This window comes from Syngnathoides biaculeatus, chromosome 5, assembly GCF_019802595.1.
Source record: "Syngnathoides biaculeatus isolate LvHL_M chromosome 5, ASM1980259v1, whole genome shotgun sequence".
In the NCBI taxonomy this organism is placed as follows: domain Eukaryota; kingdom Metazoa; phylum Chordata; class Actinopteri; order Syngnathiformes; family Syngnathidae; genus Syngnathoides; species Syngnathoides biaculeatus.
The window spans coordinates 29,374,614-29,391,129 of NC_084644.1; positions in this window are offsets into that span (position 1 = coordinate 29,374,614).

Consider the following 16,516-nt stretch of genomic DNA (forward strand, 5'->3'; position numbering starts at 1 on the left):
TTTTATTTATTGTTCAACTCGAAAGGCATATTTTTCCTGGAAAACATTGGTTGCATTCCATGCCAACTGTTGCTTTACAGCAAATAATCAAGCCTTTTTTTAACATTCCATACAACAAAATAATTGTGTATGAATGTGAGTACATGTGGTTTTTTATGCCCTGTGATTGGTTGGCATCCAGGTTAGAATGTACCCCAAAAATAGCTGGAATAGGCTCTTGTGTCCCTTGTGAGGATAAGCAACTCAGAAAATGGATGGATGGGTCATCATTGCTGAAATTGGATTGAACCAATAATGTTTTTTTTTGGCAAAAACTCAAGGCTGCAGAACAGGATCAGAAGTGAAAAAGTTGGAACAGGACATTCTCAAGTATGGGGAACTAGTGGATAACTCGTATGCTTCACCATCAGGAAATCCAAGTTCAAATCTCTCTCCTACACGACCCAAAACAAGCATGTTAGGCTTACTGAAGGCTCCTAATTGTCCCCGTGGTGTAAATATAAGAGTGGTTGTTTGTGCCCTGTGATTGGCTGATGACCAACTCAAGAGTATACCCCTCCTTTCACCCCACAAAGTCAAGTGGGGTAGGCTCTGGCCCCCCATGATGACAAGCACTATAGAAAATAGATGGAAGGGCAGACTTTCAGGCTCCACTGTACGTACAACTGATTGGTCAGTTTTTGTGAACCATATCACACCTTAATGTTTCATAACCCGCGCCGGTGGCGTCGTTCTAAATTTAAAATTCATTATCTTCCACTAAAAAGAGACGGCGGACCTACATTTTAGCTCGCAGGGCTCAGAGGGCGGCTGTTGATGGAGGGAAGGGGGGGTTTAATATCTTCTAATCTTGACAGCGCCCCCATCCCCACCCCCACGCCACCACTGCAACCTGCCCACAGATGGAGTGGGCCAGCTCATGGCAGCCTTTGTCCTGGAAGGTAAAATGTTAGTCAGCCTACTGTAAGCGTGGGTAATAATATCGAATCCAAACACAGCCACGTAAAGCCACTGGCGACTTTGAATTAGAGGCTGTATTTATATTTAAATCTAGCCTCTTGTAAGCACAGGTATTATCTCTCCATTGGTCCAAAAACACAGAGGGAACCGTGACTCTATTCGAGGCTGTTTTTATATTTCAAACAGAGTTGTGTTGTTCAGCCTATATGATAGATAATACATTTATAGCAGGCTGAACAACACAACTCTGTTTGAAATATAAAGAGTGTGTGTGCGTGTATTTGTGTATAGACAGGGTCCAACATTAAGGCTTTTTATGTGATATCCCTTCAAAACCAAGTTGTAGCGCTTGCAGTAGTCAGAACTTGTACTGGCCCTGTACAGTATATTCATGCTATCATACATTAAGTTGTTGTGATTTTGTATGTAGTCTTCATACTGTACAGGATTATGTTTTATGTGTCATTAAGAAATTGTTACAAATGCATTTATGGCGCTGACTGCACTAACCTCACAAAAATAAAGCCATTTCAATTCCACAAATTAATAATGATGTCTCAAAGAACAAATCAATTATTAACATTTGCCCAGTATTGACATTGTAACACTGCTTTATCTTGTGTGTTGACGTTGTGCACACTATGGATAATTAGGGGTGCTCTGATCAGTGTTTTACGCACATACTGTAATCCACAAATGAGATCACTGATACCGATCATGTAAATGAGCTGTGAATTTTATGTATTTTGCATTCATGGGTTGCTATTAGCTATATGAGCTGTCATGTTCGTCTGGGTTTCCTTCGCAGCTCTTGCTCACCTGCGCAGCATGATGAGGGAGAGGGGAGGCTGTGCGATTACAGAAAAATAATCATCACAATCCTTTTTATGATTGAAATTGTGATTTATAGCCACGATTAAATGTGTTTCCGATTTTTTTTTTCCATTCAAGTACCAAAATGCAACTTTAAATATAACTTAAAAGAACAACCTGAAGATAAATTAGTAACACGTAAAACAATAATATTAAAGCCCAAGTGACTGATACTGTAATGAAAAATACATATAACATTATTCGCTTCAATGTTTATATGAAAAAATAAATAAGAGCGGAGAGCGTGTCATCCATACACAAAGTTGCGGAAGTCTCATTCGACATCCAAGTGGTAACCATATTACCTGCAACGTCATCAGCAGATGTTACACCGGGATGTTCACCATTGAAAACACGTAGTGGCTGCTATGGGACATGGAAGCTCTTTTCGAAGAAAAGAACATCTCACAATCGAGTGAAGTGACTGGGGTGATATTACCTTATCATTTTAAGCCATATCTAGATGATATGCGGATCACTTATAACTAACAACAGATTCCTCAACAGTATGTATGGCAGTATGTAGCGTACTCAGCCACAAGCGACGACAATGCCGTAAAGCCGTGACGAGCCACCGCGGCCTGGTGCCGCAACAAGCCACCCCGGCCCAGTTCGGTGCTGCGATGAACCACCTCTGCGCCGCGATGATCCAACCCGGCCGAGGCCGTGATCGGCGGACGCAGCGCGTCGAAGCAGTGGTTGGCGGATGCAGCACGCCGACGCGCACATCGACACATTTCGCACCCCTGACTTACGTACGCGGATCTTTTGTTATGTTCTGAGAGACTGTATTTACAGCTTTATTTTTTTAGTAGCTCTATACACACCTACCTGTCATTTGGAACCCACAATGCTCTCGTCCTTTTCACCTGTGCAATCCGTTTTTCACGATGAACCAGGTCTTATGGAAAAGTATGAAGAGTGAATCCATTCATTCTGAGTGTTTGAGCAATATCCAGCAATACAAAGAGTCGGCGTTTTGGCTAACACGAAGGAACAAAGTGCTACCTTCCGCAGGTAAAACGGGTATAAACATACGAGGCCGCCTGACTGGGCTCCTGCTGATAACGTCACTTCCTGCTTCTTCTCCAAAACAAATCCCTCCAGAGGATTTTCATGGCGGGAGTTACAAAAAGCCATATGCATCAAAATCATGTTTTGTGGCGCAAAAACAGATGGGTCCATTCCGGCTGCCTTTTTATATTTAAAACATACTAAAAATGTCATGTCAGTGGACCTTTAAAACAATACAAATTGGGAGAAAAAAGCAATAAAAGAAAATAAATACATTCATGGCTAAAAACGTGCAAATGCTTTGTACCAGTGGCTGTGGGGTCAGTCATTTAAAAAAAAAAAAAAAAAATCCTCTCATTACCCTGGAATTTAGCAAATCTAAACAATTTTGGTATTCGTATGACCTAAAACAGGAAACGTTGGACCTGATTTCATGCAATTCTTGCAGTCTGATTATATCTGCTGTTCCTGCTGTGTGGGCCACGGCCTCTTAAGTGTAGTGTGGCATGATTCAAGCATGGGGCTACTCACTTTCTGTCAACTAAAAAAACCATGGAAGAAAGTGGCGACATAATGATAAACTTGGTGTGATTGTGAGTGCCATTAGCACTAACACAGCGGCATACCATCACAGATGCTGGCTTTTGAACTTTGCATCCATTCAATCCCAGCCCCACCTGTGTGGAGTTTGCATGTTATCTGCGTGAGTTTTCTACAGGCAGTTCGGTTTCATCCCACAACCCAAAATCATGCATTAATTGGACACTCCAAATTGCCCCTAGGTGTGATTGTGAGTGCAACTGTTTTCTGTCTCCATCAGCCCTCTGATTGGCTGGCAACCAGTTCAGGGTGTACCCTGCCTCCTGCCCGATGATAGCTGGAATGGGCTCCAGCATTCCCGTGACACCTTGTGAGGATAAGTGGCTCAGAAAATGCATGGATGGCTAGACCAGTAGTAGAACTTTAAAATCTATTCGAAAGCCTGACTGAAAGCTAGTGTAAAGACTTGAGAATTGGAGTAATATGCTCTGACCTATATGTTCTGGTCAGAACCCAAGCTGCAGCACTCTGAGTGAGCTGCAGCTGTTTAATGCTCTTTTGGGGGAGTCCAGTCAGAAGACCCTTACAGTAATCAAGTGTACTTGTGATAAAAGCATGGATGAGTTTCTCCTGGTCATCTTGACATATGCTAGCTTTGACTCTGGATATGATCTTCAAATGATAAAAGGCAGTTTTAGTAATTGATTCCATGACTGTTGAAGGTCACGTCGCAATGTATCAGAAGACTAAGGTTTCAGACATGGTCTTTAATTTTAAAGATAGTGAGTCTAGGTATTTACTAACAGCAGTCCTCTTTAATTTGTTCCCAAAAACAATTATTTCACTATTGTTGTGGTTTAGTTGAAAAACATTCTGGCTCATCCAGTTATCTGATTTAGACAGTGACACAACACCTCAATTAAACTCATCTGCATAGCTATGGTAGTCAAAATTAAAGTTCTGTAGCGTTTGATCCCAAGGATAGCATATACAGGCTGAACAGGAGGGGTCCAAGAACGGACCTTTGAGGGACACTATAGGTCATTGCCATTTATTGAAATGAGCACTTCCAATGGTTACCAAGTTGCTTCTTTCCTCCAGGTAGGACCGTAACCATTTAAGGACTGTCCCATTTAGTCTTACCCACATTTCCCACCTATTCGGCTGTATGTTATGATCCATCGTATCAAAAGCTGCACAAGACCAAAACACTTCTTCCCTAGTCAGCATTCAGCCATATGTCATTTACCACTAAGAGCAGATTCTGCACTGTGATGAGTTTGTAAAACTGATTGAAATCTGTCAAAAAGTAACTTAAATTCAAGAAATTACTGAGTTGATTAAAAACACCTCAATAATCGTGGCTGTGAAAGGGTGATTCAAGATGGGTCTATAGCTTGCTAACCTGGAAGCATCCAGCGCTCTGTTTTTCGGAAGAGGCTTAACGGCTTTAGGAAACCCGCCAGACTAAAGTGAGCGATTGGTTATTTGCTGCAGATCAGCTAACACAGACTTCACAATAGTTTTGAAAAAAATCAGATGATGTTGATGTGTGCCCTGTGACTGACTGGCGACCAGTTCAGGGTGGAGTCTGCCTTTCACCGGAAATTAGCTGGGATAGGCTCCAGCACTCCCGCGACCCTTGTGAAGATAAGCGGCTTGGAAAATGGACATGGTATTGCGTTAGGACAGAACGTTTATGGTGTCAGGTGCTGAACAGTTTTCTCAACAGATTTTTGGGTTACCTGGATCAAATTGTGACATGGCAATAGAATTTTCCCTGTGTGGCTTCAGATGTAGCATCATTTTCCAGATTTGTGGTGATAATTAACCTGATGGATTGTATTTTTTTTTCACTAAAATAACATAAATTCATTGCATTTATCAGCTCTTACAAGTTCTGGAGCTATCTGATTTGTGGGGCTTGTGAGTTTGTCAACTGCAGCAAACAGTGCAAGTATTTTTGAAGTTCTTATTGATGATTTAAGAAAAGAGTTGCTATCTAGCCCTGACAAACAGACTTTGTCTGTAGAGGTCAATTTAAGAGTTTAGTTTTTCTCTACTTGCATTCTGCTTTCCTACACTTTGATTTAGAGCCGTTAACCATCATTGTGCTCCTCCACGGTGTTCTATGTCGCCTCAAGATTGTCTAAGTTTTAACAGGAGCGACAGCATTCATTCACATTTTAAATTTTCCTGGTGAAATTGTCCAAAAACGAATTATCAATTGTTTCAGCATTCAGAGTTTCTGGCACAGCTACAGTCTCTGTAAACTTAGTATCACCATTGTCATGTACGTACCTTTTTTTAATAGAGGTAGTCTGAACTTTTGGAAGAATCTGTAATTCAAAAATGGTCCAAAATAGCCATATCATTAATGTCAATCGATAGAATTTCAACATCCTTAGAGATGACCAGGTCTAAGATGTGACCTTGTGTCTGAGTTGTACTCTTAATATGTTGAGAGAGGTCAAATGTGCCTGGTATAACAAAGTGTTCTTTAGGTATTTTGTCCATGTTATTGTCACTATGAATGTTAGTCTTTCGTTATGATAAAATAGTTACACTCAGTACAAATAGCCTACAGCAGTTCTGAAAAATCATTCATAAATTTTCTTTTGTGCCTTGCAGGGCTATAAATTACCAGAACAATAACTTTGGGGTCACCTTTAACCAAAAACAGATTTGAAAGACCTAAAATCCGCCAGTATCATTTCTTTACACTGAAATAATTACTTAACATTAACAGCAATACCCCCGGGTTTGGAGTCACTGATGCAGATGCCTGCCTTTGGTGCTGGCAGCGTGGGATCGATTCCCGCTCAGTGATGATGTTGATAACTGACCTGTTACTGACTGGTGACCAGTTCAGGGTGTAGTCCGCCTTTCGCCCGAAGCTAGCTGGGATAGGCTCCAGCTTTCCTGCAAACCTTGTGAGGATAAGCAGCTTGGATAATGACATGACAATGACCCCTGGCTTTTTCCCCTGTTTGATTTTTTTTCATAAATTTCAAATACGCTGGTTTTGCCTCATTTAGAATGCTTTTGCAGCTACTTTCTTTTAACCATGTTTCATTTTATAACAAGAAGCCCAAACCATAGGTTGTAATGATGTCATTAATCAACTTTGACTTATGACCGAGTGACCTGATATTGAAAAGCGCTACTCTAGCAGAGATAAATGGAGACAGTGGTTTCATAGATTCATGTTTTATCCTCGGTAAGTTTGTACTTCAATTTGCTTTGGTGAGATTTTTATTCAAACTCTCAGGACTGGGGAGGGAGTAGGAGTGATCGCTGTGGGATTTGGAGGGTGCAAGATTTTTTTTTATTTATTTTTTTTACGCTCACTTGGGATTGGTAGTCTGTGGGATCGGCCTCTGTGAGAGTGGGAGTCAACATCTACTCCGGTGTCAGCCTCTAAGCTTGACAAAGTGTCATGGTGGCCCCGCGCCACTGTTGATGTAGGACCGTGCAGAGGGACTGGACTCTACATTGGAGACTAAATTAAACCCTCCACAGTCTCCACTTTACTGCCTTCTGTCTCCCCTTGACTAAAATCTGCTTCCTTACCCATCTAGTAAATGGAGAAGACGCTCCTTTGTCTCAGTTGGTCCTTGAATGTCTGATGACTGATGTGTTCAATGTGACATGGTTGTTGCATTTCAAAGTACACAAACCAAGGTGGCAAGAGCTGAGTCCGTATTGTGCAGTGGAAAAGCAGTACAAGTGATTGGTGCATTAACCCTTTTTGCCCTATTATTGTTGTCCAATAAAAAGCATTTACCCGAAGTATCAGTGATCCACCTTGGGAGTTTTTCATGTGAGCAATCATGTCACTATTTTCTTTGATGTACTAGCAAAAATTGACATACAAGCAGTTAGAGGCAGTGAACTAAACAAAAAGCAGAACTTTGGTAGATAATGCACAAATTTTCAAAAATATATACTAAAAGGGACAAGTCGAAAGAAACTCACATTTCAATTACATTTTTTTTAATTCAACAAGCGGACTCTTGCAAGAGTAAAAAGACCTACAAATGGACCGGCTGAATTGGTACAGTCACTTGTTTTTTGCTGCCATTAGTCTCCCCTTGAATGGAGGAGACCCCAATTTGATTGCATTCTTGTTAACATGTCTCATTACAACTAAACATGTTGTAAAAATGTCACTCCACAGAACACTTTTGTAGGAACACAGTGGGAAAATTAATGGCAACATTTGTATTTCTGCTACTTGATCAGGAGAGTAGCCCCACGTAAAGCTTGCAAAGAAGCGCTCCCTTGTACTAATTCCACCCCCACACTTACAAACAGCCAGTCTGTCTTTGGTAGCATGTGCTCGCCACTGTCACCAGATTAGCACGTAGCTTTAAAGCCGCGCTCATAAAGACACTGTGTACAGAACACAGGCTGCCCTAATACTGTTTGCCTCCCTTCTAACCTACAAATCTGCCCGTCGGACGGAGCTGCGTTTCTACCCTGCTCTCATAAAAATTAGACCCGGGTCATATAAAAGCTGCACTTACACGGTGTAAATAGAATCATATCAAGTCCTTGCAACATAATGCAATTCAGTTTGAAGGTCCCCGCAGCAGAATTGGACCTCAGTCATTATTGATCGGCTCGTGAAATGTGTTAGTGTGAACGCAGCAATGCTTTTCCCTGTGAAAAATAAAAACAATTTTACCAGTGAACACAGTTGGTGTATTGGTGTCAGTACATTCCACTGTTGGACAACACAATGTACATTTAAATACCATCAACTGGATCCTATTCATTGTCCACAAGCGTGTAACAAAGATGTATTGCTATCGTTGACTTGGCAACTCCTTCTCACCAACAATATTTCATTTACCATTAAAGGTCCACTGTCATGAAAAGCATGATTTTTAGTATGTTTATCATTAAAAAAAAAAAGGCAGCCGGAATGGACCCATCCGTTTTTCACCACAAAACGTGATTTTGACGCATGTGGCTTTTTGTAACTCCCGGCATGAAAATCCTCTCAAGGGATTTGTTTTTGAGATGAAGCAGGAAGTGACGTACAGGGCAGTAGCGCACTCAAGCGGTCTCTATATTTATACTAGTTTTACCTGCTGGAAGGTAGCTCGTTGTTCCTTCGTGTTAGCCAAAATGCCGCCTCGTTGTATTGCTAGATATTGCTCGAACACTCGGGAGGATGGATTCGCCCTTCATACTTTTCCAAAAGACCATGTTTCTCCCGAAAAATGGATTGCACACGTGCAAAGGACGAGAGCTTCGTGGGTCTCAAATGACAGGTGCACAATACAATACAAATACACAACATGCAGTATATCTCAGATGTAAATACATGCAATATAGCCAAAAAGTATGTGCAGTAGATGTTTAAATGATAAAATTCAGTTAAAAATATGGACAGGATGTTTTTGTATGCAGCATATGGTCTCTCTCATTGTACCTTTTTTTTTTTTTTTTTTGCATAGTCCAGGTAGTTCTGGAACCTAGGCCCCACAATAACACTGTACTTATATATTTCTTTCTTTTTTAATGAATTAATAATTTGACCGCAAAAAATGTAAATTCCAATCAAATAAGTCCATGTCTAGTGATAAGGTAGCTGGCCCCCATGTCTTCAAAATTACTCCTGGAGCCTGCAGGGAGTGCCTGGAGCAATACCAAACAAAAACAATTACTGCTGAGTTAAACGTCATTTTGAATAATCCATCGGCAGGGTTTGACAAATCAAATCTGAGTCTGTTTTTTTAACAGGAGGAATTCACCTGGTGACAAAACTCTTCACAGTTTAGTGCATTTTAATTGTGCGTAACCTTGGCGAAAGTTTGTCCCTAACCAAGAAGAAGAAGAAAAAAAGTCACCCGTGTAAATCACACACGCCTTAAATATTTCCCACCTTTAGATGTCGTCAGGATACCTCGACGTGCTTGGGCCATGACAAGGTGTCAGCCTCGTGCTGCAAAATCAATTATTTACACCGGCTGCTTTTGACTTCAAAGAGCTGGCAAATCATGCGTGCCCAGATTTGGGGAGGGGGGGGGCGAAGGAGGAGGAGTCACCCGTCGCCAGGCAACCTGTCACCTGCCTCGACATGCCAAAATCAGCCACTTAGCCACGGAGGCTTGCATGTACTGCATACATGGCTGCCTTTTAAAGCCCCCTCAGCAGCTTGCAGGCGGAAAACAAAACTATTAGCTTAACGGAGTGTCTCCTTTGGGGGGGCTGTTTCATGGACGTGATAATGGTGCTTTTATTTTCATTTTATTTTTTTTACCCCACGCAGCCTGTTGCATGAAAACAAGAGTCACGTGTCAGGAAGTTGCGATCGAGTACATAAAAATGAACCCTGACCCCACTCCCCCCACCCCCACCCCAGGGATGTGTTGTTTTCTCGCCAGCAAACACCTTAACTGCCGACGTGACGAAAACCTTGAGACTCTCGGACAAGTTCAAGCGTGCTCAATCCATCACCTCCCCCCACCCCAGAAACCCCAACCCTGAGAAACAGTCAAACAAACAGATAGAAACATGCCCGTGTTGTCAATAAATAACTTAAAGTTGTCTTGTCATCTCGCAATTTCTCTTCTCTGCGTTCCCAACTGACTGAGTTCTTGACTCGGTGGCACACTGAACCCTCGGGGTAGTATTGTTCCCATTTGGCAGCTTCTTGACAAAAGCCGAATAACGTGTGTTTGTCCCAACAATAGGGTTTGTGACAAGTGGGAGCCAGCCAATCTTAAATCTCGAAACTTGTTCAGTATTTTCCACCAAAAATCTTCACATGTGTGAGGAAAGTCAATGACTCTGGAGTCATGACATTAGACGTGAAACTGAATGTAGCTGCTTAAGAAGCAAACTTGCCCCAAATAAAAACAAACGTGTCCTACTCAATATTGTATTTTGTACAGGTGGGTTTACCTGACGGCAAGAAGTATTTTTCAAGGCAAGGCTGCAACAACCACATCACCTCAGGTCACTTCGGAAAAAATCTGGAAACATCAGAGAAGTGTTAATTCTTCATTTTTGTTTGATCACATCTGATCATGTCATATTTCTGTCTTTGAGGACTGGATTCTAGATGAGTGGTGAAACACAATTGGTATATTTGTGGTGTTCTGTCTTGAGATTTTCAGAGCACATCACACACAGTATCATCAAAACTGTGCTACAAGAATTTTTTTCTTATAGTCTTTTAAACTTTGAAAAATGTTATGCAAATATGAGGTCTTAGTTACCAATTTACCACCTAAAAACCGCTTTTATAGTTCTGTGACCAAACACGTAACAGTTTACTATTTATATATTAAATGGATTTTCCCTATTGAAATGAACTGAAATACTATTCGTTGGTTGAGAAAAAAGAAAAAGAAAACAAATTCAAAAAGAAAAACAGCCCTGTATTGTCAAAAAAACATGATAAAACAATAAAAGGCGATGTAATAAAATAAACTCATTTCATGCAGTTGCTGTACATACTGTGCGTGGCTCCATGAGTGAATTCAGGAGCTCGAGTCCAATAGGCTGGTTAGTCTGTGCCCACATGCAATACCTAAATCTTTTTTTTTCCTCTACACTTGAGCGTTCATGTATCTGAAATTCGCTTAGTCCAAATTGGAAAATACAAAAGAAAGACTCGTAAGTCAAAAAACAATTACCGTAATTTCTGACCTATAAGCCGCATCTTTTTTCACATGCTTTCAACCCTGCGATTTATGCGGTTATGCGGCTAATTTCTGCATTTTTTCTAACGGCCGCAAGGGGGCAGGGAAAGATAAGAGTGCGACTGGTGGAATATATGTGCCAAGGAAGTGACTTTTACCGGTCTGGCCCTGTTAGCGGTGCCTTCGTGTGTTACTGCCGTGTCTGTGATTTTTACAGGTACCTGTATGTTGTTGTTTTTTTTTTTTTTTAACCGGCCATGATAGCACGGTGCTAGCGTTAGCGTGGTGCTTGCATTAAACTCTGTATGCCGTCTTTCTTTGTAAATATCTCGCATTTCAATGTGGGTTTTAATTTGGGCACTTGTGGCTTTTACACAGCTGCGGCTTATGTATAGACCAAATGGTATTTCCTTTACAAATGTACTGGGTGAGGCTTATAACCAGGTGCGCTCTGTAGGCCGGAAATTACGGTACTTTAGAGCACTGGTCAAGGCACCACTATAGCATGCTGTGAGACTGCCAAAAAAAACACCGCGCTGCAAGCATTGGTCAGATCGGCTCATACCATCAAAAAATAATGGAGGAGCACAAGGGTCTCCTGTATTATTTTTTTTCCTTTATTCATTTATCATTTTATCTGAAAGCCGAGGGCACATACATACACTCCCTCTGCTAAAGGCAACAAAAAAAAACGCTTGTCATTCATCCTAAAATACTTCAATCACAATCAAATGAAAACTGAATCGAATTGCTCAGGTTCCAAAGTCCTGGTGGGCACTTCTTCCTAGGATTGGTTCGTAGGGCTTAATTGCAAAACGCCACACAAAGCAATTACAACAACATTTGTATATTTGGACCACGTCTTTGCGCTTGTTTGGATAAAAACCAGGCCCCTGTCCAATTTATTATTATTTATTTTTTTAGCATTTTTAGTTTGGAGAATTTTATGATGAAAAATGCATATGGAAAGTCACATATTTGAATATGGATTCTTTTCATTGCACTGTCACATTTTAAAATGGGGGAACAGGGACCAGTTGCTGCAGTGAATACTGGAAAACTAGAAGTGATACCCCACAAAATATATAATACAGTGGAAGCTTGGAATTCGAACATCTTTGTAGTTGTACAAATTGGTTTTGAACCCAAAAACTAAGATGCTGAGGTTCTCGCTTGAAGTGAACTGGTTGGATGTGATTAGAAATGAGCTCATTGTAGAGGGACAGCCAAAGTTGGATGTTTTGGAGACAAGGTTCGAGAGAGCAGACTTCGATGGTTTGGATATGTCCAGAGGCAAGAGAGTGAGTTTATTGGTAGAAGGGTATTGAGGATGGGGCTGCCAGGCAAAAGAGTGAGAAGAAGACCAAAGAAAAGGTTGATGGATGTTGTGAGGGAGATGGAAAATATGACACGCTGTGGCGACCCCTAATGGGACAAGCCGAAAGGAAAAGAAGACGTTTCATGTTTTTACATAGATAGGAATTTAAAATTGCAATTATTGGTTGGAGGTTTTTGGCCGTCATGAATGGATTTAACTCATTTACATTATTTCCTAAGGGAAAATGTTTTGGAAGTCAAACAACTCTGTCTTTGAAGACAAATTATGTTCAAATTCTGAGATTCCACTGTATTATAGTAATAGAAAACAATGATTCCATAACTGTTTATTATTTCAAACTAATTCTATAACATGACCTTTGAAAATAAACGACACATATAATTTGAATAAGAAGACCCTCCGTCACTTCCGTTAACAACAACAATGCATCAATTACTACTTCCCTATTAGCCAGGTCTTTGGCACCATCTTGTGGCATCTTGAGACTATGACAGAAAAAGCGCATGAATGCCACTCGACCAGGGTTTGTTACCTAACAACCCAAGATGTGACCTTTTTCATTGGATGATATTTTGCTATAAAATAAACAGTTGTCCATGATGTTCCCTACATTCAAGGCTTTGTCAGACCTTGAAAATGTCACAGTCATTATTTATTTACTGTATTCCGGGCTGTGTAAAACGCTGCTTCATCTTCTAATGCCATCTGACATAATGAGAAATAAATCTTCTCGATGGCACACTGATACTGAGGGTTCCCTTTTAGCTTGTTTGATCACGTTGTACACTTTTGTGTGTGTGTGTGTGTGTGTGTGTGTGTGTGTGTGTGTGTGCGTGTATGTGTATACCTACTTGAAGGCCTGGTCATGTGTGAAAGCTGCAAATGGATGCCCATCCTTCCCTTGAACAAAGCCAATGAATAATAAAAGGACATAAACACATGAGGTACTTTTCCATTTGCATCAGAAAAGCACCTGTTGGGAAATCCCCCAACAAAGAAACAAAGAATACAAGCAACTTTTGAATGAGGTGGTAACATCTTAACATTATATATACTGTAGACCAATGAGATTTTTGCGTGTGTGTGTGGGGGGGGGTTCCCCTCTTTCGTTTTGCCTTATTTGTCAGCGTGTGGTTTTGGCTGACTACCTTAAAACGGGAGCACGGCAAGTTGAGACAGAAAGACAATTTGCTGCAAAAAGCAAAAGTCATGAACACATCCTGACTGAGGCAGGTGGCCTCTTGAAACAGTGCTAAGGAATAATTGCCTTGGGAATTTGAGTCGCTAGCGGTAAATCTGTATGTATTGAGGATTTTCTTATTCGTTTAAACAATGGAGCAGCACAGTGATTAAGACGTCTGTGTCTGTTTTTTAGGTTCTGGATTCAAACCCCTTTTCTTCATGTAATCCATCTTCCTCCCACGTTCCAGAAATGTGCAGTTCCATTTGTTGAGAAGTGTAAATTGGCACTACCTGTAGGTATAAATGTGGGCCTTTTCCAAGTGAGGCAATTGATAACTTTCTCGTTTGGAATGCCGACTGAGCTGCAGGCAGCAGAGTAAGACAAAGTAACAATGTTTGTTATTCATTTAAGTGGTTATTTATCAAAGATTTCCAAATATATATATATATATTATATATATATATATATATATTTTTTTTTTGTTTTTAAATTTGTAGTACATTCGTATTTTTAAAGTTACTTCATGTTATGATGGCACGTTGGATCAATGGAAAAGCGTTGGCCTCACAGTTCTGAAGTCCCGGGTTCAATCCTGGACCTGCCTGTGCGGAGTTTGCATGTTCCCCCGTACCTGTGTGGGTTTTCTCTGGGCACTCCGGTTTTCTAGGTGTGATTGTGAGTGCGGCTGTTTGTCTGAATGTGCCCTGGGATTGGCTGGCAACTAGTTCAAGGGTGTACTCCGCCTTCTGCCGGTTGACAGCTGGAATAGGCTCCAGCACTCCCTGGGACCCTCGTGAAGATAAGTGGCAAAGAAAATGGATGGATGGACTTCATGTTTTTCTTATACATACCGCTTGCTGATTATTGTTCTCTGAATAACATCACTTGATTAGGCCTTTTGTAACATTTCGTATGTGTATATCGGATCAGAATGATGTTGTGATTGGCCCAAGTGGGTCAGCATCTGATCAAAAGTGAAAACCTTTGATCTTGAAATCCCTATTAAATACTCCTGGCTTTCACACAGTCCATCAAGTCTGGCTTTTGCTCCTGAGCCAGAGCATTACAGCCTCAGTGGCATCCTATTGCCTGAATGGATCGTTCATCTTCCCTTATTGAAATATGGAAACATTGCGGATGATTGGTCCATATCACGGTATCTACTAGATGTCCTGTCCTTCAGTGTCTCGTTCCGATTTGGATCCCATCAGAGTTTTTCGTGCACATTGAACACACATTCACGTTTTCCACCTCTTCTGTCGCCTTGGCCACTTGCCTCTTTCTAAAAATCTCCACGTTCCCCCAACTCAAAAAGCTCGTCTCGCACATGTGGGTTCGATTACGTGATGAATGTACATTGGTGTCATTCATGTAGAGCAGAGGAACAAAGGACAAATCTGAGAATCTGACAAGACTGAGAAACCTATATTACAAATATTAACTTGTCGTGTTGCGATAGCCCTCAGAGATAAGCAGACCAAATGTCAAATTTACTCTCATTTGACGCCTGAGGAGTGTTCATTGCAGATACCTGCATACAGGGGGTGCAGTTTTATTCCCTCTTGAGGTTTGAAGCTTCGGTGTTAATAGATGACAGAGGAGATGAAAGGCAGCGGCAACAGGCTGAGCTAACGTTGGCCATGACCAACATCCGAGAGGGCAAAATGGAGCAAATTCGAGAATGTGGAGCATCATACTGCAGCAGGTTAAAGCGAAGTAATTTGTTAAACTAAAGTTAACATGTTCATTGTAGTAATGTATAGCTGTGCAGCCTCAAGTGTTTGTTTTCTTGCTGCCCTCAGTCTCCTCTTGAATTAATATCTTCATGCCAAGTCGCAAATACAGCATGCCCTTGTTATTTTTACGGGCATATCCAGGAGGAGAATAAAGGCAGCAAGAAAACGGTGTACTGCAGCCATGTGGAGTCAGTGGAGTATTTTACTGCAAACTGTTCCTCGTAGCCTCAGTCTCCTTTTGAATGATCTTTCTCATTGTTTTTGAGCAAAGATCTGAAAGGAGACTGAGGGCAGTAAAATGGAGTTTGTTGTGTATAGACTACAAGTGTATCCTCAAATGAGGAGACTAAGGGCACCAAGAAAATGGAGTGCTGCAGCAATTCGGAGATAATGGAGTAAAATACTGCAGCACCCAGAATATACAGTTGGGAATGATCCTCAAATGTTTGTTTTCTTGCTGCCCGTTGTCTCCTCTTGAATAAACTAGCCCCAAAATCCTTAAATGCTGAAATTATTTTTTTTTAAATTGGTTCATAAATTTTGTATGTTCCTTTAAGAACTTTAAATAAATAAAAGGAAGACATTATGACAAATCTAGCAAGTAATTGTTTGTCAACGTGTCCTGGCAGGTCCACCCTTACAACAGACGAGTAAAAGAAATGATCCAGGGGTCGTCGTGGCAAAGTCATAAACGTTTTTCTCCTCATTACAACAAGCCAGCGTATCATCCAGTTCCCCGTTATCTTTATAAAGCTAAAATGACCACATATTGTTCCTTTAATTGAGGCATAACATTACAGCATGCAATTAGTAGATAGGCAACTGTGCCCCCCCCACACACACACACACAAACACACATTCACACACAAGAAGACCCTCTCACCAGATCGGTGCCACGCACGAGGCTCGTTGCTTAGCAATGTGCCATGGCCTACTTTTACGCCCTTTTCTCTCTTGACAAGGCCAAGCAAATGCGTAGATGGTTAATTGGTTAGCGGGGAAATTAGCATGTCGCTCGTCCTTTGCTGACGTCCTGCTTCACAAATTTGAGATGAAATTTCTCACATGCTAGTGGTAATATTCTCTCGACAAAAGAAACTCACTTAATTACTCGATGTTGTTACGATACAAAAATGTCATTTTCAAAGCCTCTACCCACCTAAATACAAATGGCTTGAAATTGCTAACATGTTTAGTCCAAAGTGTTCTA